The following is a 17,244-nucleotide window of genomic DNA, read 5'->3' on the forward strand; positions in this document are numbered from 1 at the left end:
TCTGGCAATACACTCAGAGGCAACGTGACCCAAGATACTTTCTCACCGTGTCCCCTCACCAACCTCTGCCATTTTTTTCAGAGTCCCTTAGTAAGCTAGCAAGGGGCTCAGATATAAAGAACTCACATTTATTGCTTCTGTTTTTATCCTTCAAAATATCTAAATTCAAGTGTCCAGAATCATACAAAGTAGGTGTTGTTAGACAACAACATGTTTCAGGACAGATACATCAAGAACAACGTGGCTTTTGGCAAATATATAACAATATTTTATGAACTTTTCTGATATAAGGCAGGATTTTTTTTGAGTACTGAAATCTAAAGCTGATCAAAAAATAGTTCAGTTTTCTCTTGGTGGTAGACATAGGAGAGGCAATGGGGCAGGTGGGGACTGGGGGGGGGGGAGAGAGAGAGAGAGAGAGAGAGAGAGAGAGAGGGGAAGGGTGGGAGTCCCTGGGTATGGCTGCTGTATTTCAGGGTCTGTCAGCATTTCCATTACTGAAACCTCAGGGGGCTGTAATTTAATGTAACTATAAAAATTTACCCTCTGAATTTAAAGTTATCATCTTGCAATTTGCTTTGCTGATGTTTTACATTTTTTGAAGAGAGGAAAGGATGCATTTTCTTCCTGTGTTAAAATTAGAAGACAAACATAGAAAGCCTACTTCACTTGGTTATTTTTGAGAGACCTTTGAAATAAGATAAAATAATATGGGCTTGAAGTTAAACCTTTTTCTGTTTCCATAGTTCTCTTTTATTTTAAAGTATTGTCTTCACCTACATCCTCTTCTTTGCCTTCCAGAATGTGTGTGTGTGTGTGTGTGTGTAACAGATTATCTTTTATATCATCTCTCTCTCTCTCTCTCTCTCTCTCTCTCTCTCTCTCTCTCTCTACCTCCTCTCCACTAAACAAACATTTGTTCCTATTTGTAAGCACTGTGCTTTGGGCTTAGAAGAACAAAGAATAAAATATTCTCTACTTACTAAATATCCTTTTTTCCCCCTTAAATATTTGGTTTGTTTTATTTGTCTATATTAGGTTTAAACATTTTTAAGGGTAAAAACTAGCATTAAATGCATAAATATACTGAAAAGCAAAACATAACACGTGTCATAAAAAAACTTGTTAGTTTTGAAAACTGATGACTTTCTTTGGCATTACTAATTATCTCCCTTTAGCATTTCTTCCTTTATGCCCAACTGAGTAAGATTCACAAAACAACCCATACCAAGATGTGGTAAATAATATAATAATCCCTCAAAGATGTCCACATTCTAATCCTTGGAATCTATAAATGTGTTACCTTATATGGTAAAGGGATATGAAGGCTGCAGATGGAATTTAGGTTGCTGATCGACTGACCTTATAATAGAAGATTATCCTGCTTTGTCTGGATGGGCACAATGTAGTCACAAGCATTTAGTGCAATCACAAAAGCAGAAGAGGGAAGCAGAAGAGGAGACTGGAGGAATGTGACATAAAGATCTAACTCCATTGCTGGCTTTGAATATGGAAGCAGGGACCACAAGTCAAGAAAGTCTTAGCTATCTAGAAGGTAGAAAGGTCAAGGAAATGGATTCTCCCCTACAGCTTCCAACATCTTGATTTAGCCCAGTGAGACTCATCTTGGACTTCTGACTTCCAGAATTTTAAGATCATATTTTTTTTGTTTTATATCACTGTTTGTGGTAATATGTTATAGTAGTAATAGGAAGCTAATATGCAAATGGAACACAGAACAGATCACCCTAATAGATTACTCAATTAATTCCCTTTCTGGTGGATCAGAGCCCTCAAATAGTCTTTCTGAGTTTACTGAGACTCTGTTCATTCCAAGTCCTCATTTGTATCCTGACAGGAGTAAACATCAAGGATGAATAAACAACATGAATCAGCAAAAGGACTTGTTTTGGACTTGTTTTGGACTTTGCAGTGACTAAGTGACTTTTTAGTTGTAAACATGTTTTGGTTATAGGATGACTAGATAGTATGCCCATGTTAGATGAGTTGATGATGTAACTAGGTAGTGTGCTTATGTTAGATAAGTTAGATATAAACAAGTTTGTTGTAAACATATAGAATAACAAGTTTGTTGTAAACATATAGAATATATAAGCGCGAGGGAAACTCCATGTATTTGCTCACAACTAACTCTCGTCGCCTGAGAGTAAGGTCGTGCAGTTGTGTGCCAGCCACCTCGTGTATTGCTTTGTGTGGTGTGCGAATAAACCAGCATTTCAAAAGGCAATCGAGTTCGTGCTTGGTGTTCGCGTACGTCGCGGTCCGGGGTCCAGTGCAGATATCCGGAAGGGAACTCCTGGTAACCAGACAAGGCTGAGAAGCTGCTCGTGACAGTTGGCGTAGTCGGCAGGATACGGAAGAAGAGCTCCGGAGCAGGTAAATATAACCCACATGGCAATGCACAATTTCTTCTACTGAAAACCTAGAATGACCGTGATCGTCCGGCGTCTAGGCTGAAGGTGGAATGAAAGGGGAGTGCCCCCACCAAAATCCTTAGGAGGACGGTGGTCCCTGTGCATGGGGTGGCTTAAGGAAAGGGTAGAAAATTGGGCACTATATAGCTGGCATCAGGGAATAAGTCAGATACCTTATAAGATAGAAACAAACGGGTTTATTGCTTGGAAAGTTCATATAGCTAAACTGAGGATCCTCTTAAAAATAGCAACATGGGCTTCAAGGAAGTAATAAAAAGATTTAGGCAGAAATGTAGAATAGGAGAACTAAAGCTCGAGCAAAAGGAATTAAAATCTCAATCGCCATGGCGAGGTATTGAAAGAATTGTTCAGGCAAAGATGCCTGAGTTCCAGAAAGGAACCACAGTTGAGGTAACATTAAGTAATCCTCAGACCGTCAAGCCCATAATGGAACGGGCTGACAAGAAAGAAATCCCGGGAATATTATGTAAAATTATAGATGATATCGATGATGACAGGCTAAGAGGCAAAAGGTTAGTAAAAGAAGCCCTTAAAAATGGAAGTAATAACCCATTTTTGAAAGACATATTGGACCAACTGGAAGCTCCTGATAAGGCCAGCATGCCAGTTTCAGTAATTAAAACATCCACACCCGGACGGGGACGCCCAGATGGGTTGGAACAAGTTATTGAAACTAGGGACTTAACTAGACCTGAAATGGTTCAGTTAAGGCAAGATTTTTCACAGAAAGGTCAGACCGACGGAGACTTTTTGTTTACAATTCATAGTAAGGGAGGCGAGTCTATAAGACTCGCAGGCAAGGAGATGCAGGTGGTTAATATCCAGATAGACAATCCGAGTGTTGCGGACACTTTAGCAAAGAATATACAAGAGGACCCTGACAGGGTACGCACACTTTGGGATTGGATTGCAATAGCCTGGGCAGAGGCCATCCCACATATAGATTGGGGTGTCTTTGAAGGCCAAGTACAGTGGAAGAATCCCAGTGAAGGGATTAAGATAGTAAAGAAGTTAGCTATTTTTAGCAAAATTTATAATCAGTTTCAAGGATCCCCTTTAAGTGCTCACTTAACAGCCGCGCTTAGGAGAATAATTATAAAAGGAGCACCAGAACAGCATAGAATGATGTTGGCAACCATGCTAGCTGGAGCCAACACCCTATGGGATGTAGTTGAGTTCTTAAAGCAACATCGAGAATTACAACAAGAGCACAAAATGTCATTTCAAGCTGCAATGTCATTTCAAGCTAAAGCCCGAAACCCAGTCTGCTTTCCAACAAATGGCAACGGAAATATTAAATGCTACCAGACAAATGGAAACAGTCAATGTTTCCAGACAAAAAACTTCCGTTTGGGAGGCCCGTCTGGCCAGCGGAGCCTCCCAAGAAACAGAAATATGTTGGGAAATGGCAAAGACTGGAGAAAGGTGCGACCAGGACAAGCCTGGGTACAAGGAAATGTTGCTGTAAACAACAGGCAGATAGGAAGCAGAATGAAGCCACAGAGGCCGGTGCCGCGAGGAAATCAAGTGCAGGGCCAGAGAGGAAGGTTTGGTTTAACAATGCCAAGGTTTGGAACACCCAGATGGCAAAACAGCCGGACACCCGGCCGTTCATACAATTAAAATTTATAGTTGATGATCAAGAATATACAGACTCCTTCCTGATAGATACGGGAAGCGAGGTAACAATAGTCAGAGATGATTTTGTAAATAATAAACCAGCTAAGGAAAAAGTTATAGTACAAGGAGTATCTGGACATAGGGCAGAAATGAGAAAAGAATGGGTAACATTTAAAATATATGATTTGGATTATACAATACAAGTGTTGGTAGGCAAAGTTCCACATGGAGTATTAGGAATTCAGGAAATCAGGTTATTATATGGTGAATGGTTACCTTTGAAGAGATTGAAGTGTTTTGAAACAAAAATTTTAAGTCAAGTAAAGATTGATCCAGTAAAATTGCCCCATACTCCACCAGTGTTTACTAAACAGTATCCTATTAAAGGAGGACACGAAGAGATTAGCGCCACAATAAAGGAAATGTTGGAAAAAGATATAATAGAAAAGGCATCATCATTTAAATATAACAGTCCAGTATGGCCTGTTATGAAACCTAATGGCAAGTGGAGATTGACGGTAGACTATAGGAATATAAATAAAGTAACCCCCTCTATGCCAGGTACCCTTCCAGATGTAGAGTCTATTTATGCTCAAATTAGGAATTTTTCACCTACTTGTTTTTGTGCTATAGATTTGAGTGATATGTTTTTCGCTATCCCATTAGATATTAAGAGTAGAGAATTGACTACATTCACTTGGGAATCAGTACAATATAGGTTTAAGAGGTTACCACAAGGATATAAAAATAGCCCAATTATAGCACATGTAACTTTACAAGAAACGTTAAAGGACTTTCAAGATAAAGGAACTACTAAGTTATGGTCATATGTAGATGATATATTAATTGCTGGGAAAGATATGACCGAGTTAAATAAGGTAAAGGACGAGGTAGTTACATTATTGAAATCAAAAGGATGGTCCATCAATCCTGATAAAATTCAGGGTCCAGCCACGTCAGTTAAGTATCTGGGGGTGGTGTGGACTACAGAAGGACCTAAGGTTCCGGATGCAGTGATAAATAAGATTTTGGCTTTACAGTCACCAAAAACCAAGACGGAGGCTCAGCAGGTGATGGGCATTTTGGGATATTGGAGATTACATATTCCATATTTACAAATGATTCTGGCTCCAATACACAGGGTATGCAGGAAAGCTGCGGACTTTGTATGGGGACCGGAACAGAAAAAGTCATTAGATTTAGCTAAGGAATATGTTCAGACATATACCCAATTGTATGTACCTCAACCTGGTGAAGAAATTATAATTGATATAATATATGCCAATGACTTTGGAAATTGGGGCATATATACTAAAAGTAATAGTCAGACTAAACCAGTTGGGTTTTACTCCAAAAGATTTCCTTTTTCCGAAAACAAGTACTCTTTCTTTGAAAAAACAGTGTGGACAGCTTATACGGCGGTACAGAGTCTAGGTTTTGTTTTAACTAATAGAATAGTTACATTAAGAACTCAGATACCAATTTTGGATTGGGTACGAACTAAGGAGGAAGACTTTAGAGGTTTACCTCTGGAACAAAAAGTGTTGAAATGGAAATGGTATTTGCTAACTATAATTAATGATGCAACAGTGTCAGGGAATAATAAGACATTAAGGTTATCAGAATTAGTTTTTGCTCAGCCTATGGTAGAAGTACCGATAGAGGTTAAACAACCAAAGACACAACCTATTGGAAAATGGGGGGCAGTTGCTTCTCATAAAAATGCATGGTTCACAGATGGATCAAGTAAAGTAGTAGGAAATGTCACTAAATGGAAAGCTGTGGCATATCGACCAAGTGATAAAAAGATCTTAGTGAAGGAAGGCTCGGATGCCTCAGCACAGTTAGCAGAACTTTGTGCAGTAAAATTGGCCGTTGAACAATCTATCCATGAAAAGGAAAAGTATATACACATTTTTTCGGACTCATGGGCAGTTTGTAATGGTATTGCCATATGGTCTGCAAAGTGGAAGGAATCTGATTATAAAATTAATGGGAAAGATGTATGGGGAATACATATTTGGAAATTTCTTGCGGAGGCACCTATACATGTAAAGATAGCGCACGTTGATGCTCACACAGGACGTACAGATGAAATATCTAAATTTAATAATGTGGCAGACAAATTGAGTAAATTTGACTCCGAAGGGCTAAAATTGGTGAATAAGGCCCCTTGGAAAATATCAGATAGAACAGATACAAAGATTCGGTTGAAACGTGACCCAAATTGGCATGTAAAACTTCCTGAATTGAATGCTGATATTTCGGATGATGAGATCCGACAATTGCATAAGGAATTAGGACATATTGGAACACATGGAATGTTCCAGTGGTTTCAAGGAAGAAACATAAAAGTCACCTGGGGAGCATGTAAACGTGCGATATCTGGATGTGAATTATGCGCATCCTCGGTACAACGTTTCCGGAGGGATCCACCCCATAATAGACCGTCACCAAGAGGATTTAATGAGAAGGTACAAATTGATTATATTGGTCCTTTGCAGAATGGAAAATATGTGTGTACTATGGTAGATTGTAGTACCGGATTGGGACATGCATGTGCAAGTAGACATGCAGATCAAAGCTCTACTATGAAAACTATTTGGAGCTGGTGTGCAGCATATGGATGTCCTTGGAATGTGACTTCTGATCAGGGTTCTCATTTCACTGGTAGAAATGTTCAGAAATTAGCTGATGTTTTAGGAATTAATTGGGATTTTCATTTGGCCTATAACCCACAAGCAGCAGGAAATATTGAAAGGTTCAATGGATTATTAAAGACTAAATTGTGGCAGATAGGACAAGATGTGCCATTTGACAAAGCAATACTGATTGCAGTTTTTGAACTTAATTCTAGGCAAAGACTGCACAGGAGATCACCCTTTGAGGAAACATTCCAAAAGGACATCGATGTGCAGGCAGACGGGGACCCAAAACCAGATAATATAAGATCATATAAGGTGTGGATACGTAACAGAAAAGATAACTCTGTGATTAAAGGTGAGATTGTATCACACGGACAAGGAAATACCCTATGGGTATCAACTGGAAAAGGGGACCTCAGATTAGTAAAAAGCCAAGATGTTGTCACTAGGTAAACGTTTGTGTGTTTTGTTTAACATATGCTTTGTTATCCTGATTGTATATTCTTGCTTGTTGTTGGGTGGATATTTTCATTGTAATGAATGGCAGACAGCTCTTTTGAATGGTTCTACTTGTTTTAATCATTCACACATTCGCAACGGTACTGGCTGTACCCATATTAACGTGGACCAAACGTATCATAAATTGTTGGTACGGGATTTGCTACCCTGTTATGTACTTAATTATACACTATGTTTTTGGTAATGGCACCTAGGACTTTGTTACTTTTGCTATTTTTGCTACTTTTGCTAACCCTGCAGTTCTATTCAGTAATGGGAGATCAACCTACAACTCCCACTACTACAACTCCATATTATTCTGGTATCAGGAACATTAACCTGACCAAGTATTCTTACAAAGATTGGATCTTTGATTATATTAATTTCACTCATTCACTTCAAGAGTGTAATAATTCTTGTGCAGTAATACCACAGTATTGGAGAAGTAACAAATTCCTACAAAATTTTACTGCTATAAGATACCTGTTTTATCATAATTATGCATTTTGCCACCATTATAATAAATACTCCGCACCTAAGGCGTGTGACCATTTTTGGGACATCAATACAGTTGGGGTATATAGCCCAATGTTTAGATCTAGTGCGGATGGGGGATATTCTAATAAATATGAAACTAACCCCCTCCGATGTCATCTTGTACCTGGGATTATGGATTTGTGGTCTTATAAGCCACATTTTGTGTATTATTATAGGAAACTTGGAGGCAAACCTTTAGTTAAGAGCTATAATGCTACAGCAGCAGTACTTAACAATCCAAACCTTACTGTATATACTTTTGAGGAATCTACAGAAGAGGATGACTTTACATGTATAAAAGCAGCAGAAAAGGATGTTGCATCACTGCCTTTCCAGGTTTGGGTGTCCAACAAACAGAATGATTATAATTTATTTGATTATGAATATGATGAATATGACTATGATGATGGAGAAGAAAAAGGTTCTGGTGATATTACAACTACAACACCACGAACAACTACGTTGGGGATAAATTTGTTGCCATATAATGATTCTAAGAAAATGTTGGATGAGTGGAAAAGTTTGCCTAGACATTTACAAGGAGCTAGACCATTGCCTAGATGGCCGCAAGTTTTAATTGAACCCTACGGGACAGGGTGCCCAAAAGAGTTACAGCAGTATCTAGATTCCATGAGCACTAAACAAAGGAATATGTCTATATATATTGAAGATGTGCAACACAGAACTCATTTGAATTATACCCATTATGTTTCTTGTGTAGCGGATTTTCCTAATTTACCTATATATGGAAAGTTCGAGATCCTACAGAATCCTGATCGATCCTTAGAAATACGGAACCAATCTTATCTCACTATAGATAATTGGTGGAAAGTCAATACCTTAGGTACCGCCACTTGGCGATCACCTGTTGTGTTGACCGACCCTTTACCACAGCCATTTACCCATAACTTGGTTAAACCAGTGGCCGCGTCTCCTAAATTAAAAGATAAAATCGGATATGTTTGTATCCGTAGCATTTTTGGAGATATGCTTAACCGAACACAGGGACAAGCATTTATTGGTAGAGTTTGCTTCCCTGTTGATTCGACCTTCCTTAAGTGGTGCCAATATAGATACTATTATAAAATTGGTAATTATTCATCTGTAGCTTACAATATTCACACACAGCCCTGTAGGCTGGGTCCAGCTTACAGGACGACTGGGGTATTACATCCTGAATTTGGAATGTTTAATCACTCTGGATGGCTATTATTTGAAAACAAAACAAGGAGGTATGTTTTTAAAAATGCCAATAATGAATGGGACCTCGCAGAGATTGTGGATATCCCGAAATTGGGACAGAGAGTGCATAGTCCAGAGTTACATGATTATAAATTCACCGTGGACACATACATTGTTAACCAGACAGTGTGGAAAAACTACACACAATACTATAATATATTTAATTGGACATGGTGTTATAATTTTAGCAGACAAAATTGTGTGCAGAATCCTCTTCATGCTGTATATTTGAATGCCTCTCATATGCATCTTGAGGTGAATAATACGTGGCATAAGTTTGATAATCAGTCCTGGCAACCTGTGTTGGTTATCACACCCAAGGATATTTTGAATAAATACTTTTACAATGTCACATTTTTACAAGTAGATTATACTTATAATGGATCCAAAGGAGGGCCAAAGGAGTCAAAGTTACCTTATTATAAATGCCAAGACTGTACCTTTAAGTTTTATGATGATTTCTTTGGGACTTTGATTCCCGTGTTTAATCTGAGTGATGACAAAATCAGAGCGAATGTCCATAATATGTCAATCCCGATGGGAATTGATTCCAATTATGTGGACTCTAAAGATGTTAGTTTGGCTATGGAAAGATCTACTTGCAGATGGTTTCCACATTCATGGCAATATGTGATTGGTATTCATAGGTCTATTATGCATAATGATTCCACGTACTATGATATCCCTCTTGATGTGAATATAACGGGAAACATTTCCAAACACTATGAAGGTGGTAACGCTGTATTGGATAATCAGCAGAAACAAACAAGGACTTATACTTTACATCCAACAGTATACTCTCTTGAATTTGTACCACCAGATTTGGATGAAGTTACTTTAGTGAATCACAAAACAGACACTTACCTGGTAAATGCTGATGACTACTGGTCATTGAAGACCGGGTGCCCTAGAGCACAGCTCTGGGATACTATAATTAGATACCATGTGGATATAGCAGATAGAAAAACTCTGAAATGGTGGTTGACACAAGGAATGGATTTCTCTACTTGGTCTAGTAAAATATATCCAGGAAAATTACCTTATTACTGGTATATGTTATTACCAGGAAGTGACAATGAATGGAATCTTTATGATATTGTAACACATGATGTTCTACATAATAATACTGATGTGTTTGATGCACATGCAGGTAATCATATTATATATAGTACAAAGATGGATATGCAGAAATGCTACATGGAACCGACCTCTTTGAGTCCTTGTTTAATCGACAGAGGAGGATTTAATGAAACCAAGGGATGGGTTACTGCCCATTTCCCAAGAGCGGTCCTCTTCCCACGCAAGGAAAAGGACGGTAATTTTATGAAGACTTTAGAGGCTCCAGGATTTTTACCTTTATTACATCAGCCAGTTAGATTTTTGATACAACCACAAGTACAGCCAATTGTGTTACGATTGTCTGTTAGTGATTTGTTGAAAGGTGAAACTGTATGTCCTTCTTTTGAGTCTACTGTGTTGCCAGATTTGTTCTATTCAGTTCAAAGAAATGCAGCAGGACGGAGACCTTTGCAGTTCGCAGCGATTGGCGCTTTCCTGGCCGGAGCGGCTTTGGGAGCAGCGATCGCTGGAGCAATGACGGAGGAACTTCGAGTGGAAATTTCAGCTCTTCGAGGACTTCAGAATAAACAGAACTTTGTTATTTCACAATTGTCTAAAAATCTGCACTCCGCATCTTTACTTCTGGAAAGACTTTCTGCAGAACAGGAACTTTTGAAACATCATGTTGATTCACTAAGTAAGGTGATTGAGACTATGGATGCTTCATGGGATGTACGTATGAAACAATTGGAGGCAACTCAGGAGTGTGAACATCTGCAAGCAATGATCACCGCGGGATTAGAAGAAATAAGACTTTTGTTTAGAACTGGCATAGGCATGGAAACTGCGTCAGCTATAACCATATTAGATCCTACAAAGGATTCTTGGTGTGAAACTGGTGTTTGCATGATTAATTTATGGCAAATGTCGACATCTAAGGTTGTAATAGGATATCCAACTAAGGCTATACCGAAGAAAATTGGTAAAGATTGGATAATACCGTTTGATAAGTTTTATTGGTTAAAATGGAACAATATATCGTATTATGTGCCTAGTGAAGCCACTTATGCTATAGGTAAAACAACTATTATAGCATATGATCTTTTCTCAGATGAACCTAGGACTTCCGATATAACTATATCTATGCCTCAGGCTACTTTGTTAGATCTTGGGAATTTTAATCTGTTGTCTTGTTATCCTGAACCTTACATGGTTCGACGATGGCAAAACATTTCTTATAGTGATTCTTTAAGTTTGAATGCTGGTTGTCATGTACATACTAATGTCATGATGATAGAACATATGAATCTAACTGTTAAGAATCATCTATTTAGGTCTAAGAGTTTTACTACTACGAAAAATTTAAGAGTCCTGACTCAGGTGGTTTATATATCCAACCATACTTTTGGGTTACATTCTTTTGTACCCCAGCCACCTCTGTCAGAAGAATATAAAAATATGATGAAAGCAACAGAGGCAGCCAAATCCGTTTATGCTTCATTAGGAAAGGAAATTGAGACAGTACATAATCAAACTACTGAACTTCTTCAGAGATTTTCAGGTGAAACTCATAAAGTTAAAATGTTAGTTGATTCTGGATATTTGATTCCGCGTGACTTTCAGTATACTTATGATTGTAGCTTTGTAGGTTTCTTTAGAAAATTAGTTCATGCAGATGTTAGTTGCATTATGAGATGGAACCCTTTCCATTGGCTTAAGGAAGGATTGCTATATGTATGTTGTTTTGTATTATTTGTATTATGCATTAAGATTTGTTTAAAGATTAACAAGTCTGCAGGAAAGAAAACTTACATTAAAATGGATAAACTTCAACATTACAGGGACCATGAAGCGAAAGGCACTAAGAAAATTAAATTCAAGAAGGAGAAGGACGGAAAGATCGAGGAATTATTCTGAACAATTGCACTACGCAAGTTGTCATCTTTGCATTGAATTTCATGTAAATACATGGTTTTCATATAGTGCATATACACTGTTTGGTCAGGAACGTTTTTCTTGTTTATGTAGACTAGTAAGAATGCGCAGTGGACCATGGTGTCCGCTGGATAAACATCTAAAGGGTATTGTACCTTCTTTATGTGTGTTTTTAAATCATGTCTGGAATTGTATTCCTAATATTAATTCGCACTGTGATGTTTATTGTAGACATAATATACATTTGTGTGTTAAGGCTTTATTTGGATTGTTCACTGAAGTGATGAAGTCTGATCATGATTTATTAACCTTACAATCTAATGCAGGTGCTTTTTACGTTAATGGACTTATTTTGCTTAACTATAATAGATCATTATTATTTGGTGATGATTTGTTGTGTAGAATTAATTCACAATGCAGACAGAGGAATACATATGTTCCTAGATCTTTATTTGACATTTGTTTAAGAAACATTTGTAAGCCTTACTTTATTAAATTATGGACTTATGTGGATTATCATCAACACTTACCTAAGATTGGTTGATGTTATAGAATTTCTTGAGGAACTATGTCTGTGGACCAGATTGTCATCGAGAGAATATTGGGACGCAAGCGGAAGAACGACCTATGGTTCAGAAGGGACCGGATGACTCCAATCCCGATGTTCTCTGAGAAGGATGTTAATTATCCATTTATGATAGTTCACAATTTGGTGATAGATTTATTGCTAGTAAAAGATTTGGATTTGGACCTTTATTTACAATTGAAACGACTTTTCGTTCCGAGAGTGAAAGCTCCCTTTTGCTGTGAGTATCGTGCTATGCTTCATCCTTTTCTACACTCCTGTGTGGTCGGTGGCTGCATGGATGCCGTGGATTGCATTTTCCAATCTGAAAATTGGCTTGGAGGGCCGCGACAGCCCATACGTTTCCCCGAGGACGGGCAACTTCCGAATGGACGACCTAAGACAGGGGACCGTACTTGTCGCTTTGATACATCGGCACCATCAGTACCATCGGCACCTCCGTATCAAGGGGGTGGAATGACAGGAGTAAACATCAAGGATGAATAAACAACATGAATCAGCAAAAGGACTTGTTTTGGACTTGTTTTGGACTTTGCAGTGACTAAGTGACTTTTTAGTTGTAAACATGTTTTGGTTATAGGATGACTAGATAGTATGCCCATGTTAGATGAGTTGATGATGTAACTAGGTAGTGTGCTTATGTTAGATAAGTTAGATATAAACAAGTTTGTTGTAAACATATAGAATAACAAGTTTGTTGTAAACATATAGAATATATAAGCGCGAGGGAAACTCCATGTATTTGCTCACAACTAACTCTCGTCGCCTGAGAGTAAGGTCGTGCAGTTGTGTGCCAGCCACCTCGTGTATTGCTTTGTGTGGTGTGCGAATAAACCAGCATTTCAAAAGGCAATCGAGTTCGTGCTTGGTGTTCGCGTACGTCGCGGTCCGGGGTCCAGTGCAGATATCCGGAAGGGAACTCCTGGTAACCAGACAAGGCTGAGAAGCTGCTCGTGACATATCCCTACCATTTCAAGTCCATACCATGGAGTTCTCATTTCTCCTATCTTCTATTTTCCTCTCCAAAACTACCTTGTCTTCTTGTTTAGGGCTTCTTCTTAGGGATGGAAAAACCTCTAATAAAAAGTCTTTTTTCAATGAAGAGGATTAACTTTTGTTCTATATGATCTGCATCATTCATGATCCAATCAGGAGACAGAAAACACAAAGTTATTCAAACAAGAAAGTCAAACATACAGAATTATTAACCTTAATCATAACATTCTTTAGTTCCACAGCCCAATAAACAAGCACAAAGAATTTGATGAAGTTGTAGACATTATTAATTTTATAAAATTTCAAGCCTTGAATACATATCTCTTCATTAATCCCTAGGACAAAATGGGAGGAATGCAAAGACTAATTCTGCCACATATCCAAATATGATAGTTCTGAGGAAAAGCAAGTGTGCAGTTGTTTGAATTGCAAGATGATCTAGCTGCTTTTTTTCATAGGATGGCATTTTAAATTGTATGAATGACTGACAGACTATGGTTATGCAGACTTAGGTATTTGGTAGACATTTTCTTAAAAATTAAGAACAAAATGAGCCTGTCACTCTGAGAAAAAAGTGAACATTTGTTACCAGTGATAAAATTCAAGCTTTCAAGAAGAGATTAGAATTTTGGAAAACTTTGAGCTTGACAGCTTCCCAATCCTTAAAGACTTTTCTAATGAAATTGATGGTGGTATTACAAATATGACTTTTTGATATTGTATGAAATGTGTCAGCATTTAGAAGAACTGATAACCCTGTGAATTAATGTTTTCTAAATGACCAATGTAAGCTGTCCCAAATCATTCCCAGGTCAAAGATCTATTTAGACTATGAGATAGACCAATAGATTTTAATGCAATAGAAGACATAATGTTCATTGATATGACTTCTGATTCCATACTGCAGATAACCTTTAAGGCACTACCACTTCTGAAGTTTTGTGTAGTATCAAAGAATTTCTACTCTTATTTGCAAGAGCTATTAATCTCTTTCTTTTTCCAAGGACTTACCTATGTGAGGATGGATTTTATTCATGTACTTCAGCCAACATGTCACAACAGCTTGAGTGCAGAAACAGGTATGGGAATCCAGCTGTCTTCCATGAAGTCAGACATTAAAGCAAATTGCAAAGAGAAAATAATACCAATTTTCTTACTAAATTATTTGTGAAAACATTGTTATTTTGAATAAAAACATTTTATATAGGTTAATATATAATCAATTTTATATTAATAAATATTTAAATGATTATCAATTAAAATTTCAAATATAGAAAATATTAATGGATAAAACTCACATGCATAAAACTCTTTGGGATAGCCAATGATTTTTAAAGATTATAAAGATCTCCTGAGGACAAAAGGTTGAGAACTGTTGACATAGGCAATAAATGGGCAGAAGTTGCAGACCTGGGCTTATGGCAGGAAAGTATTTGAAGATTGCAGCTGTCATGATCTCACTAGTAATTAGAAAAAATAAATGTTAAAATACCAGATAAAAACAATTTCTTGCCGCTCATATTGGCAAAAATTTTAAAATCTGATAGTTTCAAGAATGATGACAGTAGATAAAATTAAGTACTCTTATTAATCATTAGTAGAAGTTTGAGTGTGATCACTGGTAACAGCCAATTGGCAATCTCTTGTTTAATTGAAAATGTGTTCGATAGCCCAGAAAAATCTACTCCTAATACTCTTGAGAATCTGTCACTCATGTGTTCATGGATAAATGGGCAAGGATGTCTATTATTATCTTCTTTGTAATAGGAAAACAAACCAACCAAGCCCTCAGTGATGGCTAAATACAACGTGGCACCTTCATGCACATTGAGACCCTGTATAACTGTTAAAATAAATGCACCAGAGCTCTAAATGGATATGGACCTTAAAAGAATCATATTGGTGAAAACAGAAAATTACAGAGTTATATGTTTGGCACAATATCATTTACATGAAAAATATGTGTTAGGTTGAACCACACGAAATTGCATTATTTAGGTAAAAAACAGTCAAATATCAGCAAATCCATATTATTCAAACTAAATACAAAGGAGTTTAAGAAATAGCCTTGAAGTGATTGCACTGAATTCCTTTTGGGAAGGAAATGGGCCTAACCGATGAAAGGTTCAACTTCACCTGCAATGATGAATTTTTTTAATAAAAAAGAAAGAACAAGAAAACATATCAAAGTTGTAAGTTGTAAATGGTGAATACTTGATGGTGGGTACTTGGATGTCTATTTTATTATTATGTACTAAAGACTTTAAAAAAAAACTTGGAATTGTCCAAAAGAAGATGAGGTGACTCAAAGACAGCATGCTTCCCATTACTTCAATGTCCAGGGTGTTGGAGGGGACATTAAAATTTCCCATGGAGGGACTTCCAGGAACCCAGTGACTTTGCCCAAAAGAGTAAATGTGCTTTCAGCAGCTTCAGATCTTGTGGCAACCTGTTGTGGTGGAGAAAAGGCATGGGGATCATGGATTTTTTTTAGAGCCCTATAAATCTCAGTACAAAATCAGATCCATTATAGACTGACTTCTAGGTACTTGGTAAAGGAAGATTTTTTTTTTATTTTAAACAGAATTTTTTGAGCAGAGCTGAAAATACTGACCTCCATCCAGCTACTCTTAATAGAATCCCTTTGGATATTTTTCCCAATCACTGTGAAAGTTAGCAAGGTCAACTAAACATACATAGAATGAACTTCAAATATACCGATTATAGTTAAAAGGTAGCATGTAACCTCATGTATAACAAGTATCGTCTTTAAATTGTATTCATATTTTTGTCTGTTTTAAATTGCTTTCAAAGTAGAATTTTTAGTGGGAACCTCACAAGATAGAAAATGAAGGGTACTATCTGTAAACATTTTAGTCTTGTAAGCAGATATTATTTGCAGAGGTCTGTTGTGTAGGGAAGAAGAGATGATTTGTACATGTTTGAAAAAAATCTCAGTCTGTGTGGTTAGAGCTCAAGCACATGAAACTCCCACCAAAAATACCATAGAAGCAACAAACTTGGGCCTTGACAGTGATGACTGGAGAGAGCTCTAAAGTCATCGTGGAGAGATTGTACAAGGCACTTGGCAGGGAAGGGCTTCTCCCGAGAGGCATGTCCCCCAGAGGCCTGAAAAGGGAGATGATCCAATTTACCCATGTGAAGGATGGCTTCCTCTGGGACTTGTGATTTTCTGCTGAGTCTGGAGGTTAATTCTGGAAGAATGGATTGAGCTAGCAACAGAGGGTGATTCATGGCCCTGGCTTGACTCTTGCAAATGAGTCGGGAAATATGAGGAGTGTGAAATATAGCAGGCGGTGGCTAAATAGTTCAGGGATAGTTATTGTTATTAGAATGTGTGAGGCAGTCTTCTTCTATTTATAGCCTGCCGTGCTGAGCCTCTGCTAAACTCCCACCTCCACCAAAAGAACTCAACGTGACATCAGGCTGAAGAGCTGCTTGTCTAGGTGAAATTACTAGGGAATTCCAATGGAACTTCAAATTATTCACATTCAATGACATTTTCTCATGAAAAATGTAGGACTGCTTATAGCCAGCTGTCAGACAGACAGTGACATTAAAATGTGCCCAAGGAGGCCTCGGGTACTTTGGGGTTTTATTTCTCTAGGTCAGATCAAAGTAGATTCTTTAGTAGGTCTCTGCCTTTTTC

The 17,244-nt window shown here is 37.6% G+C and overlaps 2 long non-coding RNA genes across 6 annotated transcripts in view; both read left to right on the forward strand.

The window, feature by feature from the left end:
- The window catches only part of LOC139707717 (uncharacterized), a 115,047-nt gene that overhangs the window by 94,279 nt on the left and 3,524 nt on the right, over nucleotides 1-17,244 (forward strand). For all 3 annotated transcript variants that reach the window (XR_011709182.1, XR_011709181.1, XR_011709184.1), the window contains one exon: nucleotides 14,579-14,653. This is a non-coding gene — a long non-coding RNA (uncharacterized lncRNA). The remainder of the gene's footprint in view (nucleotides 1-14,578; nucleotides 14,654-17,244) is intronic.
- LOC139707658 (uncharacterized) lies at nucleotides 1,418-12,772 on the forward strand. Of its 3 annotated transcripts, none has more exons than XR_011709129.1 (3): nucleotides 1,832-2,397; nucleotides 6,934-7,076; nucleotides 12,545-12,772. It is a non-coding gene; the product is annotated as an uncharacterized lncRNA (long non-coding RNA). The 3 variants fall into 3 exon arrangements; XR_011709127.1 differs by lacking the exon at nucleotides 6,934-7,076 and adding an exon at nucleotides 11,899-12,017; XR_011709128.1 differs by lacking the exon at nucleotides 12,545-12,772 and having other exon boundaries at nucleotides 1,418-2,397; nucleotides 6,934-7,175.

Source organism: Marmota flaviventris, chromosome 11, assembly GCF_047511675.1.
Source record: "Marmota flaviventris isolate mMarFla1 chromosome 11, mMarFla1.hap1, whole genome shotgun sequence".
NCBI lineage: Eukaryota > Metazoa > Chordata > Mammalia > Rodentia > Sciuridae > Marmota > Marmota flaviventris.